Genomic DNA, 23,874 nt, shown 5'->3' on the forward strand with positions numbered 1-23,874 from the left:
TCCTTTATTGATTTTAGAAATAGAAACATCGATAAGAGGGTACATTGACTGGCTGCCTCCTACATGCCACACCCTGGGGATTTGGCCCACAACCTGGACATGTGCCCTGACCGGGAATTGAACTGGCAATCTCTTGGTACATGGGTCGACGCTCAACCACTGAGCCACACCAGCCAGGCTATAATTATTCTTTAAAGTGTTCATATATCCCATGTAGTCTTCTTTATTATTATTTTTTTTAATCCTCACCCAAAGATTTTTTTTCCCATCTATCTTCAGGTAGAGTGGGAAGGAGGGAGGGAGGGAGAGAGGGAGAGAAACATCGTTGTGACAGAGACACACCGACTGATTGCCTCCCACACAACCCCAACCAGGGCAGGGACTGAACCACAACCGAGGTACATGCCCCTGACCAAAATCGAACCCACAACTCTTGGGTCCACGGGCTGACTCTCCAACCACTGAGCTGAACCAGCCAGGGCCCATTTAGTCTTCTTTATATATACTGTATCTATATATTATATATATTGTATTTATGTGATAGACACAAATATAAAAAAAATTTTTTTGACAACCAACAATTCAAAAAGCTGTTATTGGGTTTAGTTAATCTAATCATACAGCAAAATAAACCTAAATATGTAAACCTACAGCCATGTCCTCATTTATAATTTGCTAATCAGCTAATTCACTCATTGCTAAGTCTGGTTGCTTTGTTCATAAACTTTAACATGAAAATGTATAGCAAAAGTACTGGTTGACCTAGCATAACTCTACAGAAAATATTTTATTGAGTTTGAGAGAGAGAGAAATATTGATGTGAGATTGGCTGCCTCTTGCATGCCCCTACCAGGGATTTAGCCCACAACCCAGGCATGTGCCCTGACTGGAAATCGAACCAGCAACCTCTTGGTGCATGGGATGACACTCAACCAACTGAGCCACACTGGCCAGGCCTACAAAGAGTAAATTAAAAAACAAAAAACAAAACCAAAACCAAAAAAAAAAAAAAAAAAAACAACTTAAGTGTAAAAGGAAAAAAATGTAAAATGCTGATCAAAAATAATGCATTATACACACTGTAGAACACAGAGTTAGAATACTTTATGGGCTTCCCTATAAAATTAAAGCCTCTAAATCCTACTGTGGCCCTGGCCAGTTTGGCTCAGCGGTTAGAGCGTCAGCCTGTGGTCCAGAGAGACCCGGGTTCGGTTCCTGCTAAGGGCATGTACCTCGGTTGCAGTTTGTCCCCTGGCCCTAGTTGGGTCGTGCGGGTGGCAGCCACTCAATGTGTACCTTTCATGTCGATGTTTCTCTCTCTCTCTCTCCCTCCCACTCTATCTGAACAAAAAATTTAAAAAATGTCCTCGGGTGAGGATAAAAATAAATAAATAAATAAATAAATCTTACTGTGAAATAGAAATGATATGTGAAGACAGAATGAAGGAATCAATATTTAATAAGAATGTCACATAGCACTTGCAGAGACTTCTGTATTTTATAAGTGCCCATATGCTCATATGCATTATATTCAATTTCCAGATGTAGAAAATTGGGCACCTGTATTAAAATAACAATTCCATGTCAGAACTCAAGTGTGGGTCTATGACATGTTACGCAGAGTCTCCTTCAACAGCAAAGAATTGATTAGTACTATGGGCCAATCTGTAAGAATAATATATATTTCTGCCAAACGAAGTCTCTCTGCATAAATAACAATTATAGCAGAAATTTTTTTTAGCATTCACAGCAACAGACATCTTTATAGATACTCCTTTATAACAATCTGTCTATATTTATTTTCTCTCTAGAAACAAACCTGCTAGGTTGACAGCAATAGTAGGTATTTCATAGGATATTTTACTTCCTTTATAACCTTTATTCTAACATCTATTTACCCAGGTACTTTTATTTCTTTTTTATTGAATTTATTGGGGTGACACATTAATAAAATTATACAGATTTCAGGTGAACAATTTTATAATACACCATCTGTATACTGTATTGTGTGTTCACCACCCAAGTCAAGTCTCCTTCCATCGCCATTTATCCCCCATATATCCTCTTCTACCTTCCCCCATTCCATTTTCACTCAGGTAATCACCATACTGTTGTCTGTGTCCATGAGGGTTTTTTGTTGTTGTTGTTGTTTTTGCTTAATCCCTTCACCTTTTTTACCCAGCCCTGCAAACCCCTTCTTCTCTGACAAATGCCAGTCTGTTCTCTATCTATTTACCTAGGTACTTTTAAGAAAGATTTTCCTTTGCTTACATAAAGAATTTTTTTTTAAGATTTAAAACAAAAATTTTTTTTCTTTATTGGTTTGAGAGAGAGAGGGAGAGACAGAAACACTGATGAAAAAGGACATCAACTGGCCTCCTCCTGCATGCCCCCCACTTGGAATTTGGCCCACAACCTGGGCATGTGCCCTGATCCGGAATCAAACCAGTGACCTCTTGGTGAATGGGTCGATACTCAACCACTAAGCCACACCAGCCAGGCAAGATATTTTAAACTTTAGGATTTAATCAAAGCCAAAATTAGAACACCACAAATTAAAGTGTTACTGAACATGTAGATAAGTTTACATTGTTTTGTTTTGTTTTACATTTTGTTTTGTTTTATTAAACTGAGGCTCAGAAAGTTAAGTGTCTTACTCAAGGTAATCTAGGTAATTAATTCTAGATACCAGACCTCACTAACTTGATTTTACTGGCATTAATTTTGAAGTCAGTCAAGCCTGTGATTCCAGACTTGGCAACTTGGTACTTCCATAAAACAGGAATAACAACATACTGCAAATGACTATGAAGATAATTCAATGAGAAAACGCTTGTAAAATGCTGAGCACAGTGCCTACACACAATAAATTATGAATAAATGTTTGTTTGGAGGTAATATAAGAGGATGGTGATAATTCAAATAAAAACTATTATGTAATATAAATGTCACTAAAATATTACATAGATATATGTTTAAATGCTTACTCTTTTTTTTTTTTTTATCCTCACCCGAGGATATTTTTCCATTTTTTGTACAGATAGAGTGGGAGGGAGAGAGAGAGAGTAACATCGACGTGAAGGGACACATCGAGTGGCTGCCACCCGCACGACAAACCAGGGCCGGGGACAAACTGCAACCGAAGTACATGCCCTTAGCGGGAACCGAACCCGGGTCTCTCTGGACCGCAGGCCGACGCTCTAACCGCTGAGCCAAACTGGCCAGGGCTAAATGCTTACTCTTAATGAAAACATTTAATTGCAATGCAAAGTGACCCTAATCATAAACTTATCTATTATCTATCCTTACTATTCTAATCAAGGAAATGAACATTTTTTTAATCCTTTTCTTCCAATCTAAATAGCATTTTGAATCCATTGAATCAATTTGCCATTTTTAAGAAATCTCGTATTTTTTTGAGAGAGAGAGAGGAAGGGGGAGAGAAAGAGAGAAACATCAATGAAAGAGAAACATTGATAGGTTGCCTCCTGCACGCCCCCTATTGGGGATCGAGCCCGCAACCCAGATATGTGCCCTGACTAGGAATCGAACCGGAACCTCTCAGTCCATGGGACGACTCTCAATCCACTGAGCCACACCAGAAAATCAGAAATCTCATATTCTGCTTTAAAAGCTATCTAGTCCAACAACAACAATAAAAAAACAATCCAATTAAAAAATGGGCAGCCCTGCCTGGTTTGGCTCATTGGTTAGAGTGTCAGCCCGTGGAACAAAGAGTTCTGGGTTCGATCCCAGACAAGGGCATGTACCTTGGTTGTGGTTAGTCCCCAGCCCCGGTTGGGGTCGTGTGGGAGGCAACTAGTTGATGTGTCTCTTTTACATCGATGTTTCTCTCTCTCTCTTCCTCTCTCCCTCCCTCCCGCTCTATCTGAAGATAAATTGAAAAATATCCTCGAGTGAGGATTAAAAAAAGTAAAAATGGGAAAAAGACTTGAATAGACATTTTTCCAAGGAAGATATACAAATAAGCATATGAAAAGATGCTCAACATTAGGTAAATGTGAATCAAAACCACAATGAGATACCACTTCAACACCCAGAAAATAACAAGTGTTGGAAAAAATGTGGGGATAAAGGACTCTTGTGCACAGCTGGTAGGAATGTAAACTAGTGCAGCCTCTAGGAAAATAGTTAAATATAGAATTACTATATGATCCAGCAATTCCACTCCTCAGTATGTATCCAAAAGAATTAAAAGTAGGGACTCAAGCAGATACTTGTATACTTGTGTTCACAGTATCTACCCAAAAATTTTGAAAACATTTATTGGCAAAGATATATGCACCTCAATGTTCATTGCAGTATTATTCATGGTGGCCCAAGACATAAAAGCATCCGAAGTGTTCTTTGGTAGATGACTGGATAAAGAAATGTGGTACCTATACAGCAGAATACTACTCAGCCATAAGAAAAGATAAAATATTGCCATATGCAACAACATGGATGGACATTGAGAATATCTTGCTAAGCAAAATAGGTTCATCAAAAAAGTTAAGAACCATATGATTTCACTCATATGTGGGATATAAAACTGAAACTGATAGACACAGACAACAGTAGTGTGGTTATCGAAGGGAAGGGGGTAGGGCAGTAAAGGGTAAAGGGGGCCAAATGATGTTGACAAGATTTGACTTTTGGTAATGGGCACACAATGCAAGATACAGATCCTGTATCATAGAAATGTATACTTGAAACATATATAATCGTTATTAACCAATGTCACCCAAATAAATGTAATAAAAAATAAAAATAAGCTGCCCAGGTTTCAAAAAGGAATAAAACTCTGATACATCTACAACATGAATGAAGCTTGAAGACATTATGCTCAACAAAATAAACCAGACACAAAAGAACAAAATTGTATGTTTCCACTTATAAGAGATGTCTAAAATAGGCAAAGTCTTTGAGATAGAATACAGACAGAGGTTACCACGGTACCAGGGGCTGGAGGGAGGATAGAATAAGAAGCTATTGTTTGCCCTGACCAGTGTGGTTGAATTGGTTGGAACATCGTCCATACAACAAAATGTGGTGGGTTCGATTCCTGGTCAGGGCACATATCCAGGTTAGGGCACATGTCCAGGTTGTGGGTTTGATCCCTCATCAGGGCATGTGTGGGAGGCGATGGATCTATGTCTTTATCTCTCTCTCTCTCTAAAAATCAATTAAAAATGCATAATTGTTAATCCAAATGAAATGTGTATTTTTTAAAATTATTGTTTAATGGGTACAGAGTTCCTGTTAGGCATCATGAAAAAGTTCAGGAAGTGGATAATGGTAATGGTTGCACAACAATGTGGAAATATTTAATGCCACTGAATGGTACACTCACTTAAAAGAGATTCAAATAGCCCTGGCCGGTATGGCTCAGCAGTTAGAGCATGGGTCCAAGGACCAAAGTGTTGTGGGTTCGATTCCAGTCAAGGGCATATACCTGGGTTGTGGTTCTTCCCCGACCCTGGTTGGAGTCATGCAGGAGGCAACCAGTCGATGTGTCTCTCTCACATCGATGTTTCTCTCTCTCTCCCCCCTCCCTCCCACTCTATCTGAAGATAAATAGAAACATATCCTTGGGTGAGGATTATAATAATAAAAAATTTATTAAAACAGCATTTTTTGTTTTATGTATTTTACCACAATTAAAATAACTATCTAGTTCAAAAGTTTAATTAGCAAGCACATTTTTAATACACCCATGTTCATAGCAGTGTTAGTCACAATAGCCAAAAGGTAGAAGCAACCTAAGTGTCCATAAACAGATGAATGGATAAACGAAATGTGGTTTATACATACAAAGAAATATTATTCAGCTACAAATAGGAAGAAAATTCTGACACATGCTACACATGGATTAATCTTAAAGACATTATGCTAAGTGAAATAAATCAGTTACAAAAAGACAAACACTGTATGATTCTATTTATATGAGGTACCTAGAGTACCTCAAAATTACAGAGACAAAGTAGAATTGTGGTTGCCAGGGGATGGGGAAAAGGGGTAATGAAGATTTGTTATTTAATGAATGTAGAATTTCACTTTTGCAAAATGAAAATAGTTCCAGAGATGAATGACTTTACAAGAATCTTCATGTACTTAATACCACTGGTTAAGATGGTAAATTTTATGTTATTCGTATTCTAGCACAACAAAAAAATTGAAAAAAAGAAATTCAGATATATCCTACAACAAGGATGAACCTTAAAGACATCATATTAAGTAAAATAAGCCAGTCACAAAGACAAATACTTAATGATTTGCCTTATATGAGGTACTTACAGTAGTAAAATTCATAGAAATAGAAAGTAGAATGGAGACGCCAGAGACTAGTGGGGGGAGTTACTGTTTAACGGGTATAGAATTTTCTGTTTGAAAAGGAAATAAAAATTCTGAAAATGAATGGTGGTAATGGTTGTACAACAATGCAGATGTAGCCTGGCCAGTGTGGTTCAGTTGGCTGAACGCTGTCATCCCATGACCAAGAAGTTGCCAGTATGATTCCAGATCAGGGCACATGCCCGGGTTTGGGGTTCGATCCCGGGTCGGGGGCTTGTAGTAGGCAGCTGATCAGTTTCTTTCTCATCAAAATCAACAAAAACATGTTTCTTAAAATGCAGATGTACTTAATACCTTCCAAGTGTACACTTAAAAATGATTAAAATAGTAATTTTTTAAATGGTGGTAAAATATACGTAAGATTTACTGTTTTAACCACTTTTAAGCATACAATTCAGTTACATTAAGTATATTCACCACGTAGTGCAATCACAGCACAACCCTAATTTTTTAAGAGAACAGATCAACTGTATTATAGAATTTCTCAAATTCTAAATTTATCTAATTGCTTCCTTGTAGCATGGTTTAGATTGTTCCTCGAATCCCTTCATTTCCTGTAATCTGGAAGTTATATCTAAAAGCTTGATCTAAATACTTTTAGCAAGAATTCTTCATAGATTATTTTGCATACTTCATGAGCCTTTGTTTTATTCTCCAATGTCTAATTTGCTATTAATCTCATCAACGTTTTTTGGGTTTTGTTTTGTTTTTATAAATCTCAGACACTAGTTTTCATTGCTGGAGGTTCAATTTGGGGAGATATATTATATATATATATAAAATGTATCTCCATGTTTCTATTTAACATATTCAATCATTCTTCTAGTTTCTTGAGTATATGGAATACAATTATAAAAACTGTTTTAACATCTCTCTCTACTAATTCTATCACCTGTGTCACTTCTGTTTCAGTTTTTCTTTTAAATATGTCTTTATTGATTTTAGAGAGAGAGAGAGGGAGGGAGAGAGACATCAATGACAGAGAAACATCAATTGGTTGCCTCCTGCATGCCCCCTACTGGGTATCAAGCCCACAACCCAGGCATGTGTCTTGACTGGGAATTGAACTAGCAACCTCTTGGTGCATGGGACAATGCTGTACCAACTGAGCCACACTGGCCAGGGCCTGTTTCAGTTTTTTCTTTTTTGTTTTTACCATTATGGATCATATTTACCAATTCCTTTGCATGTCTAGTAATTTCTGATTAGATGCCAGACACTTTGAATTTTACTTTGTTGGGTGCCGGATATTTTTGTATTCTTGTACTATGCTTGAGCCTAGTTCTAGGACACAATTCAGTAACTTGGAAACATTTTGACCCTTTCAGGTCTTGCTTTAAAACTTTTCCGACTGGGCTGGTGCAGCATTTAGTTTAATTTACAGCGCTACCAAAGAAAAACCCTACTGAATACTTGACATCATGAACTGCTAAGACATTTTTCACTCTGGTTGATTAGGAAAAAAACACTATTCCTGCCTCTCTAAGGACTCTTGAGTTGTTTCTAATATTTTCAACTGGTTCTTTTCCTAGTCTTAGGTAGTTTCTTTACACATATACACTAATCAGTTCTCATAGGTGAATATTTGAAGGGAAGACTTTGCAGATCTTGGGAGTTCTCCCTTCTTTCTGCTCTCCAATCTCTAAGATTCTGCATTGAAAACTCCGGTTGCCTTGGCCTCCCCAGACTCCCTCAATTCAGGGAGACAACTGTGCTCTGACTGGGTTCCTCCTTCCTGCTCTGCAGATGGGAAACGCTTTCCAAGCTGTAAGCCAGAGCAATCATAAAGCTCACCTCATTTGTTTCCCATCTCTAGAGAACCACTCTCCTTTGCTGCACAATGTCCAAAATCTAGGAAACCACTTTGTCTTTATAGCTGTTTCAGGCAAGAATGTAAATAAGGTCCCAGAAATGTAAGTTGAGATCAATTTTTCTGTCCCTTGTATTCCTCCTTGTCTTTGTGAATTATTTTAAAGCAACCTTCAGACATTGTATCATTCCCTGCTATATATTTTAGTATTTAGTATGTCTCTTCAAAAATCTGGACTTTCTTTCCACATAATCATGTCATTGTTACACTTAACAAATTTAACAATATTTCCTTGGGGTTGGGTCAAGATGGCGGCGTAGGTAAACGTGGTACTTGCCTCCTCCCACAACATCAAAATTACAACTACAGAACAACCATCATTCAGAACTACCTGAAAGCTGGTTGAATGCAAATTCTACAACTAGGGAATTAAAGAAGAAGCCACCATCAAGACTGTGGAAGGGGTAGAGATGCATAACAGGCTGGTCCCACACCCACATGGCGGTTTTTAAACAGGAGGGATATCTTGGCTGTGAAGGTCTCCTCTGAGGAGTGAGGAGTCCCAGCCCCACACCAGACCCTTCAGCCCAGGGTTCCAATACCGTGGAGAGAAGTTCCCATGTCTTCAGGCTGTAAAAACCAGCAGGGATTGTGGGGCTGAGTGACAGAGAGGCTTCTGGAGTCCCAGGCAGTTCCTCTTAAAGGGTCCATATACGAACTCATTCCCTCTGAACTCCAGCATTGGGGCAGCAGCTTAAAGGGAACCAGGAACATATGGGGAGGAACTAACGTCTCTGGCATCAGGACAAGAGTGGGGGGGGGGGGCAGATTTCTTCCAGAAAATAGTGCTGGCAGAAGCCCTTGTCCTTTGCTGAGATTCTTCCCCACCATTGAGCCACCAGGCAGGCACCATAGCTGAGTCTCTATTAACCTGGCTCACACTCTTTGTCCTACTCTGATGATTCCCTGAGACACACACCCCCTACACACACACACACACCCGCAAACTTGCAGGCTCATCCAAGCTGTTTCCAGTGGCTTTTTCATATGAATGGACTCTCTTACCTCATGCTTCAGACTTTCCTAAAATCTCTCAAACAAGGAACAGCTGGCCCCAGTGTGCCCTAAACCTCTCACTAAGCAGCCCCAGACCCAGCACTAGCAGCTGCAGGACTTGGTTCACAGCTTGGTCTCTCCTGGGCACTTCCAAGCCCAACACAAGTAGCAGCCATCTGCAGACTGCTCTCTAGCTCCTGCCAGGTGGCCCCAGGCAGGGCACATGTAGTGGCTGACTTTGCACCTCCTGGGAGGCCCAGAAGCAATGTACCCAGTAGTCAGCTTCAGACCACGTCAGATTACAACCCTATCACCATCACAAGCAACACACTCAAAGGGTGGACCTGGTGAGCACCAAAGTCCCACTGAAGCAAGTCCTGCTCCATAGGGCCAGCTCCTACAAAGCAGCTCTTTAGCTGTGGTTGCAACCAGTCCTCACAGCCAATTGGCCTGGAGGCCAACCCCTCCTGGTGGCGCCAACAACAACCAAGGCTCAAGTACAACAGGACGGTGCACACAGCAGCCCACATAGGAGCACACCTGGAGTGGCCAGCTCAGGTGACTGGGGAGGCTGAGCCACTGGGCCCTACAGGAAACCTACTACACAAGGCCACTCTACCAAGTCTGGGAGACATAGCAGCTTTACCTAATACATAGAAACAAACACAGGAAAGCAGCCAAAATGCAGACACAAAGAAACATGTCGCACACGAAAGAACAGAAGAAATCTACAGAAAAAGAACTAAATGAAATGGAAGCAAGAAAAATACCAAATACAGAGTTCAAAACAATGGTTTATAAGGATACTCAAGGAACTTACTGAGAACTTCAAGGGACTCAGTGAAAACTTCAAGGAACTTAGTAAGAACAGCAACAACATTAAAAAACAAACAAACAAAAAACACCAAACAAACCCAGAAATAAAGGATACACTAACTGAAATGAAGAATAATTCACAGGGAATCAAGAGTAGAGTACAGGACACAGAGAACCAAATAAAATATTTGGAATGTGAGGAAACAAAAAACACCCAATCAGAACAGCAGAAAGAAAACAGAATCCAAAAATATTAAGATAGTGTAAGGAGATTCTGGGATACTTTAAGCACACCAACATTCGCATCATGGGGGTACTGGAAACAGAAGATAGGCAATGAGAAACTGAAAAGCTATTTGAACAAATAATGATGAGGAACTTCCCTTATCTGGTGAAAGAAATAGACATAACAAGTCCAGAAAATGCAGAGAATCCCAACAAGATGAACTCAAAGAGGCCCACACCAAGAAATATCATAATGAAAATAGCAAAGGTTAAAGACAGAGAATCTTTTTTTATATAATTTTTTCCCTTTATTGACTTTAGAGAGAGAGGAAGGGAGAAGTATAGAGAGACATAAACATCAATGAGAGAACATCGACTGGCCACCTCCTGCATGCTCTCCACTGGGAATTTGGCCCACAACCTGGGCATGTGCCCTGACTGGGAATCAAACCGGTGACCTCTTGGTACATGGGCTGACACTCAACCACTGAGCCACACCCGCTGGGCACAGAGAGAATCTTAAAAGCAGCAAGAGAAAAACAGTTATCTACAAGGGAGCTCCCATAAGACTGTCAGCTGATTTCTCAAAAGAAACTTTGCAGGCCAGAAGGGAGAGGCAAGAAATATTTAAAGTAATAAAAAGCAAAGACCTACAACCAAAATTACAGTACCCAGAAAACCTATCATTTAGAATTGAAGGTCAGATAAAGAGCTTCCCAGATAAGAAAAAGCTAAAGGAATTCATCACCCCCAAATCAGCATTACATGAAATGTTAAAGGGACTTCTTTAATAATAAGAAAAAAAAAAGATTAAAAATATGAACAATAAAATACCAATAAATACATCTCTATCAATAATTGAATCTAGGGGATTCCAAATTGGCGGCAGAGTGAACAGAAGCTACACAGACTGTCTCCCAGAAACAAACTGAAATTACTATAACACAAATCAACGGGAAAAAGCAACAGAAAAGCAGCTTGCGAGGACCATATAGCCAGGGACACTGACTCGATCCCGGTAGGATTGCGAAGGCGTGAGAGGGAGGCTGGGAGCCCACAGACAGCAGCGGACTTAGCTGAGAGCAGTGCCCTCGGGTGAAACTCCCAAGTGGCTCCACAGCGCAGGGCCGGGACAGAGGCTAAAAAAGCCACAGCCACTCACCTTGGGTTCCAGCAGAGGGAGGGTGAACTGGACTGAAACTGTGTGGGGATACTCGGGATTTGGAGGCCGCTCAGAGCACTTGCTGAGTTGAGACCACACAGGACGGTGGCCATCTTGCTCCTTCCCAGGGCTCTGGGAAGAGGCACCAGCCCTTCCCTCAGAGATCCAACCCCGCCCTGTGTGCCACTGAAATGCTAATTGAGGCTCACTGACAACCAACATCTGCCCCACCTGCAGGAAATCCCCTTACTCTGAGCACCTGAGGGAGTTTTTCAATCAACTGACAACCCAAAACTCTTCACTGTAATATCGACTACTATCCTCCAGGCAAAAAGCTAGAGGATAACAGTACCTTTCCTGGGCTAGCAACTTTAACCAGGAAAGTAAGACTTGACAGTGGTGTTTAACATGGGTCCTCCCTTGCTCATCTAAACCCAGGAGAGGGAGCCACAAAGAGCAGAAAACCAACACCCACAGGGAAAACATGACAGGCTCCAAAGCCCACAGTGATAGCCAAAATGGTGAAACACAGAAACAAAAGCCAAATGAAAGAGCAAGAGACCTCCACCGAAGAAGAGATCAATGTGGAGCAGTTAGGCAAGTTAACAGAGCTAGAATTCAGAGCCATGATCTTGAGGAAGCTCAACAACATGGGTAAGGACATAGAGATGCTGAAAATAAACCAATTAGAAATTAAAATACACCAAGAAGAGATAAAAAATGACATATCAGAAATAAAAAACACATTGGAAGATCTAAAAAGCAGAGTAGAGGAAGCGGAGGACCAGATCAGTGAATTAGAAGACAGGGTAGAAAAAATCAACCAATCATAAAACCAAAAGAAAAAAATGATAAAAAACAAACAAACAGGAAAACAACTAAAGAGAACTGTGGAACAACAGGAAACATAATAACATTCGCATCATAGGAGTCCCCGAAGAAAAAAATGAGCAAGGGTTAGAGAATATATTCAAAAAAATAGTGACAGAAACCTTCCCTAACATGGTGAAGGAAGAAGGCATTCAAGTTCAAAAAGCACAGAGAGCGCCAAGTAAGAAGAACCCAAACAGGCCCACACCAAGACACATAGTAATCAAAATGCCAAAAATTAAACACAAAGAGAAAATATTAAAAGCAGAAAGAGATAAGCAACAGGATACCTACAAAGAAAACCCCATAAGGCTCTCAGCTGACTTCTCACAAGAAACATTGCAGGCCAGAAGGGAATGGCATGAAGTAATCAAGGTCATGAAAAACAAGGATCTGAACCCAAGACTACTCTACCCAGCAAGGCTATCATTCAAAATAGAAGGCCAAATAAAGAGCTTCGCAGACAAAATAAGGCTAAGGGAATACATTAGCACCAAACCAGCACTGCAAGAAATGTTAAAAGGACTGCTGTAATTAGTAGAAGAAATAGGAAGAAAAACATAACCAAACTAAACAAAAATGGCAATAAATAAGTACATATCAATAATCACCTTAAATGTAAATGGATTGAATGTTCCAATAAAAAGACACAGAACAGCTAATTGGATAAGAAAGCATGACTCATCTATATGTTGTTTCCAAGAGACCCACCTCACAACAAAAGACTCACACAGGTTGAAAGTGAAGGGACGGAAAAAAGTCTTCCAAGCAAACGGAAAGGAAAAAAAGCTTGGGTAGCAATACTCATATCTAATAAAAATAGATTTCAAAATGAAGGCCATAACTAGAGACAAAGAAGGCCACTACATAATATTGAAAGGATCTATCCAACAGGAAGATATAACCTTGATAAACATATATGCACCCAATATAGGAGCACCAAAATATATTAAAAATCTTGTTTAATGGGTACAGAGTTCCTGTTAGGCATCATGAAAAAGTTCAGGAAGTGGATAATGGTAATGGTTGCACAACAATGTGGAAATATTTAATGCCACTGAATGGTACACTCACTTAAAAGAGATTCAAATAGCCCTGGCTTCAAAGGAGAAATCGATAGCAATACAATCATAGCAGGGGACTTCAACACCCCGCTGACATCACTGGATAGATCCTCTAGACAAAAAATCAGCAAGGAAACAGAGACTCTAAATGAAGCACTAGACCAAATGGATTTAATAGATATCCACAAAGAATTACACCCTAAAACTACAGAATTCACATTCTTCTCAAGTGCACGCGGGACATGCTCAAAGATAGACTACATGATAGGACACAAACTAAATCTCTACAAGTTCAAGACTGAAATCATATCAAGCATCTTCTCAGATCACAATGGCATGAAACTAGAAATCAATTGCAACAAGAACATGCAAAAACATTTGAACACATGGAGGCTAACTAGCATGTTATTAAACAATGAATGGGTTACCGAGGAGATCAAGGAAGAAACTAAAAACTTCCTGGAAACCAATGAAAATGAACACACAACAACACAAAATCTATGGGATGCAGCAAAAGCAGTTCTGAAAGGGAAGTTCATAGTACTACAGGCCTACCTCAAGAAACAAGAAACATTTCTAATTGACTATCTAACCTCACAACTTAAAGAATTAGAAAGCAAACAAAAAGAAAACCCCAAAGCAAGTAGAAGGAGGGAAATAGTAAAGATCAGAGCAGAAATAAATGACATAGAGACCAAAAAAAAAAAAAAAAAAAAAAACAATCCAAAGGATCAATCAAACAAAGAGCTGGTTTTTCTAAAAGATAAACAAGACTGATGGACCCTTAGCTAGACTCACCAAAAAACAAAGAGAGAGAACCCAAATACACAAAATCAGAAATGAAAAAGGAAAAGGAACCACAGAAATACAAAAGATTGTTAACAACTACTATGAACAATTATATGGCAACAAATTCGACAATCTCAGCAAAATGAACTAATTTCTAGAAACACATAATCTCCCAAAACTGGACCGGGAAGAGATAGAAAACTTGAACAGACCAATAACAACTAAGGAAATTGAAGAGGTAATCAAGACTCTCCCAGCAAACAAAAGCCCAGGCCCGGATGGCTTCACGGGGGAGTTTTACCGAATATTCAAAAAAGAACTAACACCCATTCTCCTCAAACTATTTCAAAAAATTCAGGAAGGAAGACGTCCAAACTCGTTCTATGAGGCCAGCATAATTCTAATTCCAAAACCAGAAAAAGACACTACAAAGAAAGAAAACTACAGGCCAATATCCCTGATGAACATAGACGCCACAATCCTAAACAAAATACTAGCAAATCAGATCCAGTAATACATCAAAAAAATTATTCACCATGACCAAGTGGGATTTATTCCAGGGATGCAAGGCTGGTACAATATTCGCAAATCAATAAATGTGATACACCACATAAACAAAATGAAGAATAAAAACCACATGATCATATCAATAGACACTGAAAGAGCATTCAACAAAATCCAGCACCCATTTCTGATAAAAACGCTCAGCAATGTGGGAATAAAGGGATCATATCTCGACATAATAAAGGCCATATATGAAAGACCTCCAGCCAACATCATACTCAATGGGCAGAAACTAAAAACATTTCCCTTAACAGGAACAAAACATGGATTTCCACTTTTGCCACTCTTATTTAACATACTACTAGAAGTCTTAGCCACAGCAATCAGACATGAAGAAAAAATAAAAGGGATCCAAATTGGAAAGGAGGAAGTGAAACTGTCATTATTTGCAGGTGACATGATATTATACATAGAAAACCCTAAAGACTCCATCAAAAATTTATTAGACTTAATAAATGCATTTGGCAAAGTAGCAGGATACAAAATTAATGTCAAGAAATCAACGGCATTCATATACACCAATGATGAACACACAGAAAGAGAAACTGAGAAAACAACCCCATTTACCATTGCGCCAAAAAAATAAAGATACCTAGGAATAAACTTAACCAAAGAAGTAAAGGACCTATTTGCAGAAAAGTACAAGACATTGAAAAAAGAAACAGAGGAAGATATAAAAAAGTAGAAGCACAGACCTTGTTCATGAATTGGAAGAATTAACATCATTAAAATGTCCATACTACCCAAAACAATCTATAGATTCAATGGACTCGCCATCAAAATACCAATGACATATTTCACAGAACTAGATCAGATACTTCAAAAGTTTATATGGAACCAAAAAAGTCCCTGAATAGCCACAGCAATTTTGAAAAAAAAAGACAAAGTAGGTGGGATCACAATACCAGATATCAGGTTATACTACAAAACGACTGTAATCAAAACAGCCTGGTACTGGCACAAGAACAGGCATATAGAACAGTGGAACAGAACAGAGAACCCAGAAATGGACCCAAGGCAATATGCTCAATTAATATTTGACAAAGGTGGCAAGAGCATACAGTGGAATAAAGACAGCCTCTTTAATAAATGGTGTTGGGAAAATTGGACAGCTACATGCAAAAAAATGAAACTAGACCATCAACTTACACCATACACAAAAATAAACTTAAAGTGGATAAAAGACTTAAATGTGACCCGTGAATCCATAAAAATTCAAGAAGAAAATGTAGGCATCAAAATTTCTGACATCGTACGCAGCAGAATTTTCACTGATACATCGCCTAAGGCAACAGAAACAAAGGATAAAATGAACACATGGGACTACATCAAACTCAAAAGCTTCTTCACAGCTAAAGAAACAACCATCAAAATGGAAAGGCAACCCACTGCATGGGAGAACATTATTGCCAATGATACATCAGATAAGGGGTTAATTACCAAGATATATAGAGTACTCATACAACTCAACAAAAGGAAGACAAAGAACCCAATTAAAAAATGGGCAGAGGAGCTGAATAAACACCTCTCCAAACAGTACATACAAATGGCCAAGAGACATATGAAGAAAAGGTCAACATCACCAATCATTAGAGAGATGCAAATTAAAACAACAATGAGGTATCACCTCACACCTGTCAGAATGGCCGCCATCAAAAAATCATCAAACAACAAGTGTTGGCGAGGGTGTGGAGAAAAGGGGACTCTAGTACACTGCTGGTGGGAATGCAGACTGGTGCAGCCACTATGGAAAACACTATGGTGTTACCTCAAAAAATTAAAAATTGAACTTCCATTTGACCCAGTGATCCTGCTTCTAGGAATATACTCTAAGAATCCTGAAACACCAATCAGGAAGAATATATGTACCCCCATGTTCATAGCAGCACTATTTACAATAGCTAAGATCTGGAAACAGCCCAAGTGTCCATCAGTAGACGAATGGATAACAAAGCAGTGGTACATATACACAATGGAGTACTATGTAGCTGTAAGATAAAAAGATCTCTTATCCTTTGAGACAACATGGAGGGACCTGGAAAGTATTATCCTAAGTGAAACAAGCCAAGCAGAAAAAGACAAATACCACATGATCTCACTTATATATGGAATATAATGAACATAACAGTCTGAGGAATATGGTAGACCCAGAAACACGGAAGTAGGGTCCAGACTGACAACCCTCAGAAGGGGGGGGGGGGGAGAGAGATAAACGACAGAACTTATATGCATGTACGCATAACCAATGGACATGGACATCAAAGCTGGGGATGGGGTGGGGAGGATGGGGAGGAGGGTGCCAAGGGGGTAAAAAAGGATAAACATCTGTAACAAAAATAAAATTAAAAAATAAATTTTAAAAAAATGGGGAAAAAAATAATTGAATCTAAAAATCAACATAAACAAGCAAGCAGAACAGAAACAGATTTATCCATACTGAGAACACTTTGATGGCAGCCAGATGGGAGGGAAGTTGGAGGGGTATGGGTGAAAAAGGTGAAGGTTTTAGAAGTACAAATTAATAGTGTAGTCATGGGGGTGTAAAGTATCACATAGGAATTATAGTCAATAACAGTCTAATAATTATGAATGGTGTCAGATAGGTATGAGATTTTTTTAGATGATCACTTAAGCTTCATAATGTCTAATCACTGGGATGTACACCTGAAACTAATATAACATTGTATGTCAACTGTAATTGAAAAAATAAAAAACGATTAACCAAATAAATAAATAATTCCTTGTTATGATGTAATATGCAGTCCATATTCCAATTTTCCCAACTTACTTAAAAATGTTTTTCCTTTTAAACTAGTTGTTCATATTCTCTTTCATGAACACTACTAGTCTTTGATGAACAATACTTTGTGAGGGATACTATGCTAAGTGCCTGATATCCATTACCTTATTTGATCCTCAATGACCCTTCAGATAAATATTTTTATTATTCCTATATAACTGAGGAGGTCATCAAAGCTCAATGCTTCTAAGATACTTGCCTATGGTCATAGTCAGCAAATGGCAGAGGAAAGTTTCTATAATCCAAAGTCATCGCTCTAACCATTATACTCATTACCATCTCAGGAATTAGGATAAAAAGTTAGATTTTATCAATGTTGAAGTGGAAAATCAAATTCTGAAACTACATAATTTAAATGCTATCACAAATCAAAGACCTGAGAAAATTAGCAATATTGCTTTATTTGAAATATATTACAATAGAATCTACTTAATTTTTTTTAAATATCCTCACCTGAGGACATTTTTTTCCATTTTTATTCAGATAGAGTGGGAGGGAGAGAGAGGAAGAGAGAGAGAGAGAGAAACATCGATGTGAAAGGGACACATTGAGTGGCTGCCACCCGCACGACCAACCAGGGCTGGGGACAAACTGCAACCGAGGTACGTGCCCTTAGAGGGAACCAAACCCAGGTCTCTCTGGACCACAGGCCAACGCTCTAACCGCTAAGCCAAACCAGCCAGGGCGAATCTACTTAATTTTTAAAAATACAACTTCCAAGTCTAAAAGCAAGATTTTAATAAGAAAGGAACATGGTTGAAATGAAAATTAACTATCATGTGAAACTAGAGAATGTAGATTCACATCTATTTATAGTGTTCTACAACAGCTCTGTCAAATAAGATGTGCTACAATGACAGGAAGTTTTTTATTTTTTTAATTTTCACTCAAGGATATTTTTCTATTTATCTTCAGATAGAGGGGGAGGGAGAGAGAGGGAAAGAAAGGGAGAGGGAGAGAAACATCAAAGTGAGAGGGACACATCGGCTGGTTGCCTCCTGTATGACCCCGACTAGGGCCAGGGACGAACCACAACCGAGGTACCTGCCCTTGGCCAGAATTGAACCCGTGACTCATTGGTCCATGGGCTGATGCTCTACCACTGAGCCAAACCAGCCAGGGCAATGGCAGAAAATTTTATATCTGCACTATTCAATACAGTAAACACTAGCCATATGTGACTATTAAGCACCTGAAATGTGTCTAGTGAAACTGATAAACTGAATTTTAAATCTGAATTAGCATAAATTTAATTTTATTTGATTTTTTTTTTATTTTATTTATTTATTTTTTTTTATCCTCACCTGAGGATATTTTTCCATATTTTGTACAGATAGAGCGAGAGGGAGAGAGAGGAAGAGAGAGAGAGAGAAACATCGATGTGAAGGGACACATCGAGTGGCTGCCACCCGCACGACCAACCAGGGCCGGGGACAAACTGCAACCGAGGTACATGCCCTTAGCGGGAACCGAACCCGGGTCTCTCCGGACCGCAGGCCGACGCTCTAACCGCTGAGCCAAACCGGCCAGGGCATAAATTTAATTTTAAATATCAATTTATGTGTCTGTCTCCATCACTAGTCTGGTGAGCTTCTTGAGGAATGGAATATGATTTTCCTCTGTCTCCAGTGCCTTGGTACATATTAGATAAAACGTGTTTATTGATGTGTGGTAGAATGTATAGATGTAGTTTTCAAGTTGTCCAAGAAAGTTCTCTAAATGTATCCTAATAAAGGAGTGCAGTCCTAACCTAATGGATTATATCCTGTTTCTATTCTGATTTTAGAGCAAATGAAATAGCTTATTTACTCATTTATTCACCAACCATGTTCTGAGCTTGTCTGTATGACAGTTGTTCAGGATATAAAGGTGAATTAAGACTTGTTCCTGGCATCCAGAATCATTCAGTCTCATAGAAAATACATACAATTGCTCCACAAAATAAGAAAAACAGCTTTTAAAGGTAAAAATAATTATTATGGGAATCACAAAGGAAAATAACCAATTGATAGTAGAGGAAAGTTTATGAATTAAAGAACTCATTAACCTAGATTAAAGATGAATAGCAGCTCACCACTTGGACTTGGAGGATGGCAGGATGGATGGTGGAGAAGCACTCAAAGTACAACAAACAGCCCTGGCCGGTTTGGCTCAGCGGTTGGAGCGTCGGCCTGCGGTAGAGAGACCCGGGTTCGGTTCCCGCTAAGGGCACGTACCTCAGTTGCAGTTTGTCCCCAGCCCTGGTTGGTCGTGCGGGTGGCAGCCACTCGATGTGTCCCTTCACATCGATGTTTCTCTCTCTCTCTCTTCCTCTCTCTCCCTCCCGCTCTATCTGAACAAAAAATGGAAAAATGTCCTCGGGTGAGGAAAAAAAAAAAAAGTACAACAAACAGCCTATGCAAAGGTATAAAGACACAAAAAGGCATGGCTTGTAGGGAAAGCAAAAAGTATTAGTCTAAGAAATGTTTACAATTTGCAAGAAAACTGATTACTCTTAGTTTTGGAAAATAAAGATTAATCCATTTCTAGCTGTTTGTTTTCTCTTAAACAGGGCTAAAACACCTCTCTGGCACCCCCCAAGATGCAAATATTAACATGCTTGAAGTTGTCCCAGAGGCTCCTTATTTTTTTGGATTCTTTCTTTTTGCTCTTCTAATTGGGTGTTTTTTGCTTCCTTATATTCCAACTTGATGGTTTGCTTCTTGGCTTTACCTACTCTACTATTGAATCTGTGTAAATTATTCTTTATTTCAGTTAGTGCCTCCTTCATTTCTGACTGGTCCTTTTTTATGCTCTTGAGGCCCTCCCTAAGTTCATGAGGTTCTCACTAAGTTCACTGAGCATCCTTATAAGCAGTATTTTGAACTCAGCATCTGTTAGGTTGCTTATCTCCATTTTGCTTAGTTCTTTTCTTGGGGTTTTGTTCTGTTCTTTCATTTGGGACCTGTTTCTTTGTCTCCTCATTTTGGCTGCCTCCCTGTGTTTGTTTCTATGTATTACTTAAGGAGAGGTATGGGGCTATCTGAGACCAGATGCTGCTTGTTTAAAGGAATTTAGGAAAACCTAAAGCAGGATCCAAGACAGGCCAATCCTATGGTGAAGCAACTGGCAACAGCTTGGGTGGGCCTGAAGGTTGGGTGGGGCGGAGTCTCAGGGTATCGCCAGGGTGGGGCAACCAGTTTGAGCCAGGTTGTTGGAGTCCCAGATATGAAGGCTGTCTGCTGCCCCAGGGAAGGGCTCACCAAAGAAACAAAGGCCTCTGACAGCACATCTGTCCCAGAGAAAGCCCCCTCTCCAGCCCTCCCTCCAGTGCCAAATAGCTCAGTTCTTCCCTGTATGTCTCTGGCGCCCCTGGAGCTGCCTCCCCTCCAAGCTTAGAGGGAGAGAGTCCAAGTAAGTCTGTGCACAGGCCCTTTAAGAGGGGCTTCCTGGGGCTCCAGCCACCTCAGCTTCCCCGAGCCTCAGTTCCCGCTGGTTTTTCCAGCCAGAAGTTATGGGGACTTCTCTTTCTGGCACTGGAACCTTGAGCGGGGCACTTGGTGTGGGGCGGGGACCCCCCAGTCCTCAGAGAGAACCTTCCCAGCCGAGGTGTCCTGATTTGTAGCCACCACACGTGGGTGTGGGACCAGCCTATCCGCCGTTGCCCCTCCTACCAGTCTCGATGTGGCTGCTTCTTTAATTTCAGGCAGTTTTGAATGATGATTGTTCTGTAGTTTAGTTGTAACTTTGATGTGGTTGTGGGAGTACGTGATACCGCGTTTACCTACGCCGCCATCTTGACGGGATGTCCGTAACAATTATTTTAGTGAACATCTGTTATTTTTGCCTGTCCAACAACCATTTTCCCTTCTCTAGTTAATAACACCTCAATTTTTCTTTAGGAACTACATGCCTCCTACCCTTAATTCACGTGGTTTGAAATTGTATACCCCCTGCACCCCACTCCCAGGTAGGAACAAAAGCCAATCCTGGCCACACAAGGCATTCCATCACTCTAGCCACAAAGATTGCCTCCAGGATAGGCAATGACCCAAGTCAGGCCAATGAGACTCCCATATAGTAGTTTGCTGGAATCTGAGAGAAAGAAAAGTTCTCTCTCTTCTGAGGTTTCTAAGGTTGTAGTATGTAAGCCTAGTGCTACTAATATCATCTTTCCCATGGAATCTGACTTCAGATTCATTACTTTTCCACAGATTCCCAAACATGCAAGGAAACTAGTGGTTACCTGGTGGTAGGGGAAGAGATAAATTAGGCTTTTGACTTTCAATGTTATATTTTCTACAACTTCCATTTTTCCAAAGTAAACAAGTATTATTTTGTTATTGTTGCTGATCCTTACCCGAGAATATTTTTCCATTGATTTCAGATGGAGTGGGAGGGAGGGAAGGGGAGAGACAGAGAAACATCAACATGAGAGAGACACATCGATTGGCCAGGGCTGGAAATCAAACCTGCAACCCAGGTACAGCCCTTGACTGGAAATCGAACCCATGACTCTTCAGTTAGTGGGCAGATGCGCCAAACCGGCCAGGGCAACACCTGTTACTTTTATAATAGGAACTAGAAAACATTTAAAAATACTGCCCTTGTGTTTTCCTCTCAAATATGCTCAGATATCAACATTTAATGTCTTAAAAGCATTAACAATTTTCTCATAATTTACCAAAGTGTGTAGAACATCTATTTTCAAAGAATTAACTTTTTTCCCCTTGGCACAAAATCAAGCTATTTTTATTGGGGGGAGGGGAGAGTTGTGAGTAAACTTTTTAAAAAACTGGTTCTCTTTTAAAAAGGGATACACAACTATATATGGGTAAAAAATAGTTAACATTCAGCAAGTGCTACATCCATTATAACTCAAGAGGTAAAAGTGGCCAAATTAGGTTTAATAACAATCGATTAGTTTAATCCTGTAATTCTAAATAATCAAAGGTCTGAAGGGTCAGTTAAATCTTTGTTATAATTATTTTACATAATATCGCCTTATGGAAGAATTACTATTGTTTTATTCTTAAATACTATAGGAAAGTAAGTCTCAAGATGCACCTCTTGGAAATGTAAACAGTCTACTCACTGAATATAGTAAATGTTCTATAGATTATAATGCTAGCAATATACGCTTTTGTCCTTTTATTAGTTTTTATTAGTTTGCATCACTCTGCAAATAACTGTAAACGTCCCCACCCACTTCCAAGCACATCGTAAATCCCAGTGGAACCAATCGAGTCTAGCCGTATCTCCTGGTCGCCCGCAGGGCAAACGGACTTCGGCGCCCAAGAGAAGCGGCGGCTAAGAACTCGGCCCCGGGACTTCTCCCGGGACAGAGAGGGGACCGAGTGAAGTGAAGAAAAGTGGAGGACGGGAAGCAGGAAGGACGAAGGACTCCTCTCAAGCCCCTAAACGGGGCGCATCAATGGGAGAGGCAGCTACCCACGCCGGACCTGAGAAGTCACCTGATCCCAGAGCCGGCCCCGGAGATCAGGTCCCTAAAGCTGTTCTGTATCCCCTTCCATTTTGCCTTCCCTAAATAATGGCTGTCTCCTCACACCCTTCAGAGTTCAGCACTCACCCGTTCGCGCTGAAGCACCAGCTGCTTCTGCGTCAAAACCTCCCACTTCTGAAAACCATAGAGACGAAGAAACAGCAGAGACAAGCCTCCCCACCTTCAGACGACTCTCCAAGTCGCTGGGCCTGTCGGGATCGTGGCGAAATACGTGTGGGAGGGGCACGGTGACGAAGGAGTGGAGAGGCGGGGGATAGAGGAGCAACTCTCCTCCCACCCCTGCTTTGGCCCCGCCCCGGTCTCCGGCCCCACCCCCTCGGTCTTTAGGCGGGAAAGCTTTCGGGCTTTCTATATTGCGTTGCCGCTGCCACGCACACAAAATAGGCGTCTAAGAGTTGTACTGTGCCCTCTGTCACCTCTCTGGTGCCTGTTTACGTGTTGGCGAAGCAAAAGGGAGTCAGTGAAAAGAAAACTGACCACAGTGAGTTGAGAATTGTCCCTTTTGAACTGCAATTATGTTTAGGCTTCTGGTAAACATTTACATATTTTCTGACCCTGAAGATTTTCTGAATTTAGAAACCTCACCATTTCCTCTTGAGTATGGGTTTTTCAAGTGTTCCCTTTGCAAACTAATGTATTGAAGAGCTTAGTTCCCTAAGCTACTAATATGTCTTTCTCCTATGTTGCTATGAGAAGTGAGGATGGAGAAAGATCTTGCTATGGAAATAGAACAAAAATGTTTTGGTTGTGATAGGAGAGAACTTTCAAATTAAACAATCCTGAAGAATTTCTTTAGCAGAGCCATAGAAAAGGCCACAACTATGGAAAGAAAACAAGGCAGACAGAGCTATAACTGAGTTA

General features: G+C 40.1%; 1 protein-coding gene across 1 annotated transcript in view; it reads right to left on the reverse strand.

Annotated features, from left to right (window-relative positions):
- Positions 1-23,201, reverse strand: part of MICU1 (mitochondrial calcium uptake 1) — a 247,151-nt gene extending 223,950 nt beyond the window's left edge. The window contains exon 1 of the mRNA XM_036264788.1: positions 23,080-23,201. The gene's annotated coding sequence lies outside the window, so the exon portion shown is untranslated. The remainder of the gene's footprint in view (positions 1-23,079) is intronic.
- Between the last annotated feature and the right edge of the window lie 673 nt (positions 23,202-23,874).

This window comes from Molossus molossus, unplaced genomic scaffold (assembly GCF_014108415.1).
Source record: "Molossus molossus isolate mMolMol1 unplaced genomic scaffold, mMolMol1.p scaffold_m16_p_17, whole genome shotgun sequence".
Classification (NCBI taxonomy): Eukaryota; Metazoa; Chordata; class Mammalia; order Chiroptera; family Molossidae; genus Molossus; species Molossus molossus.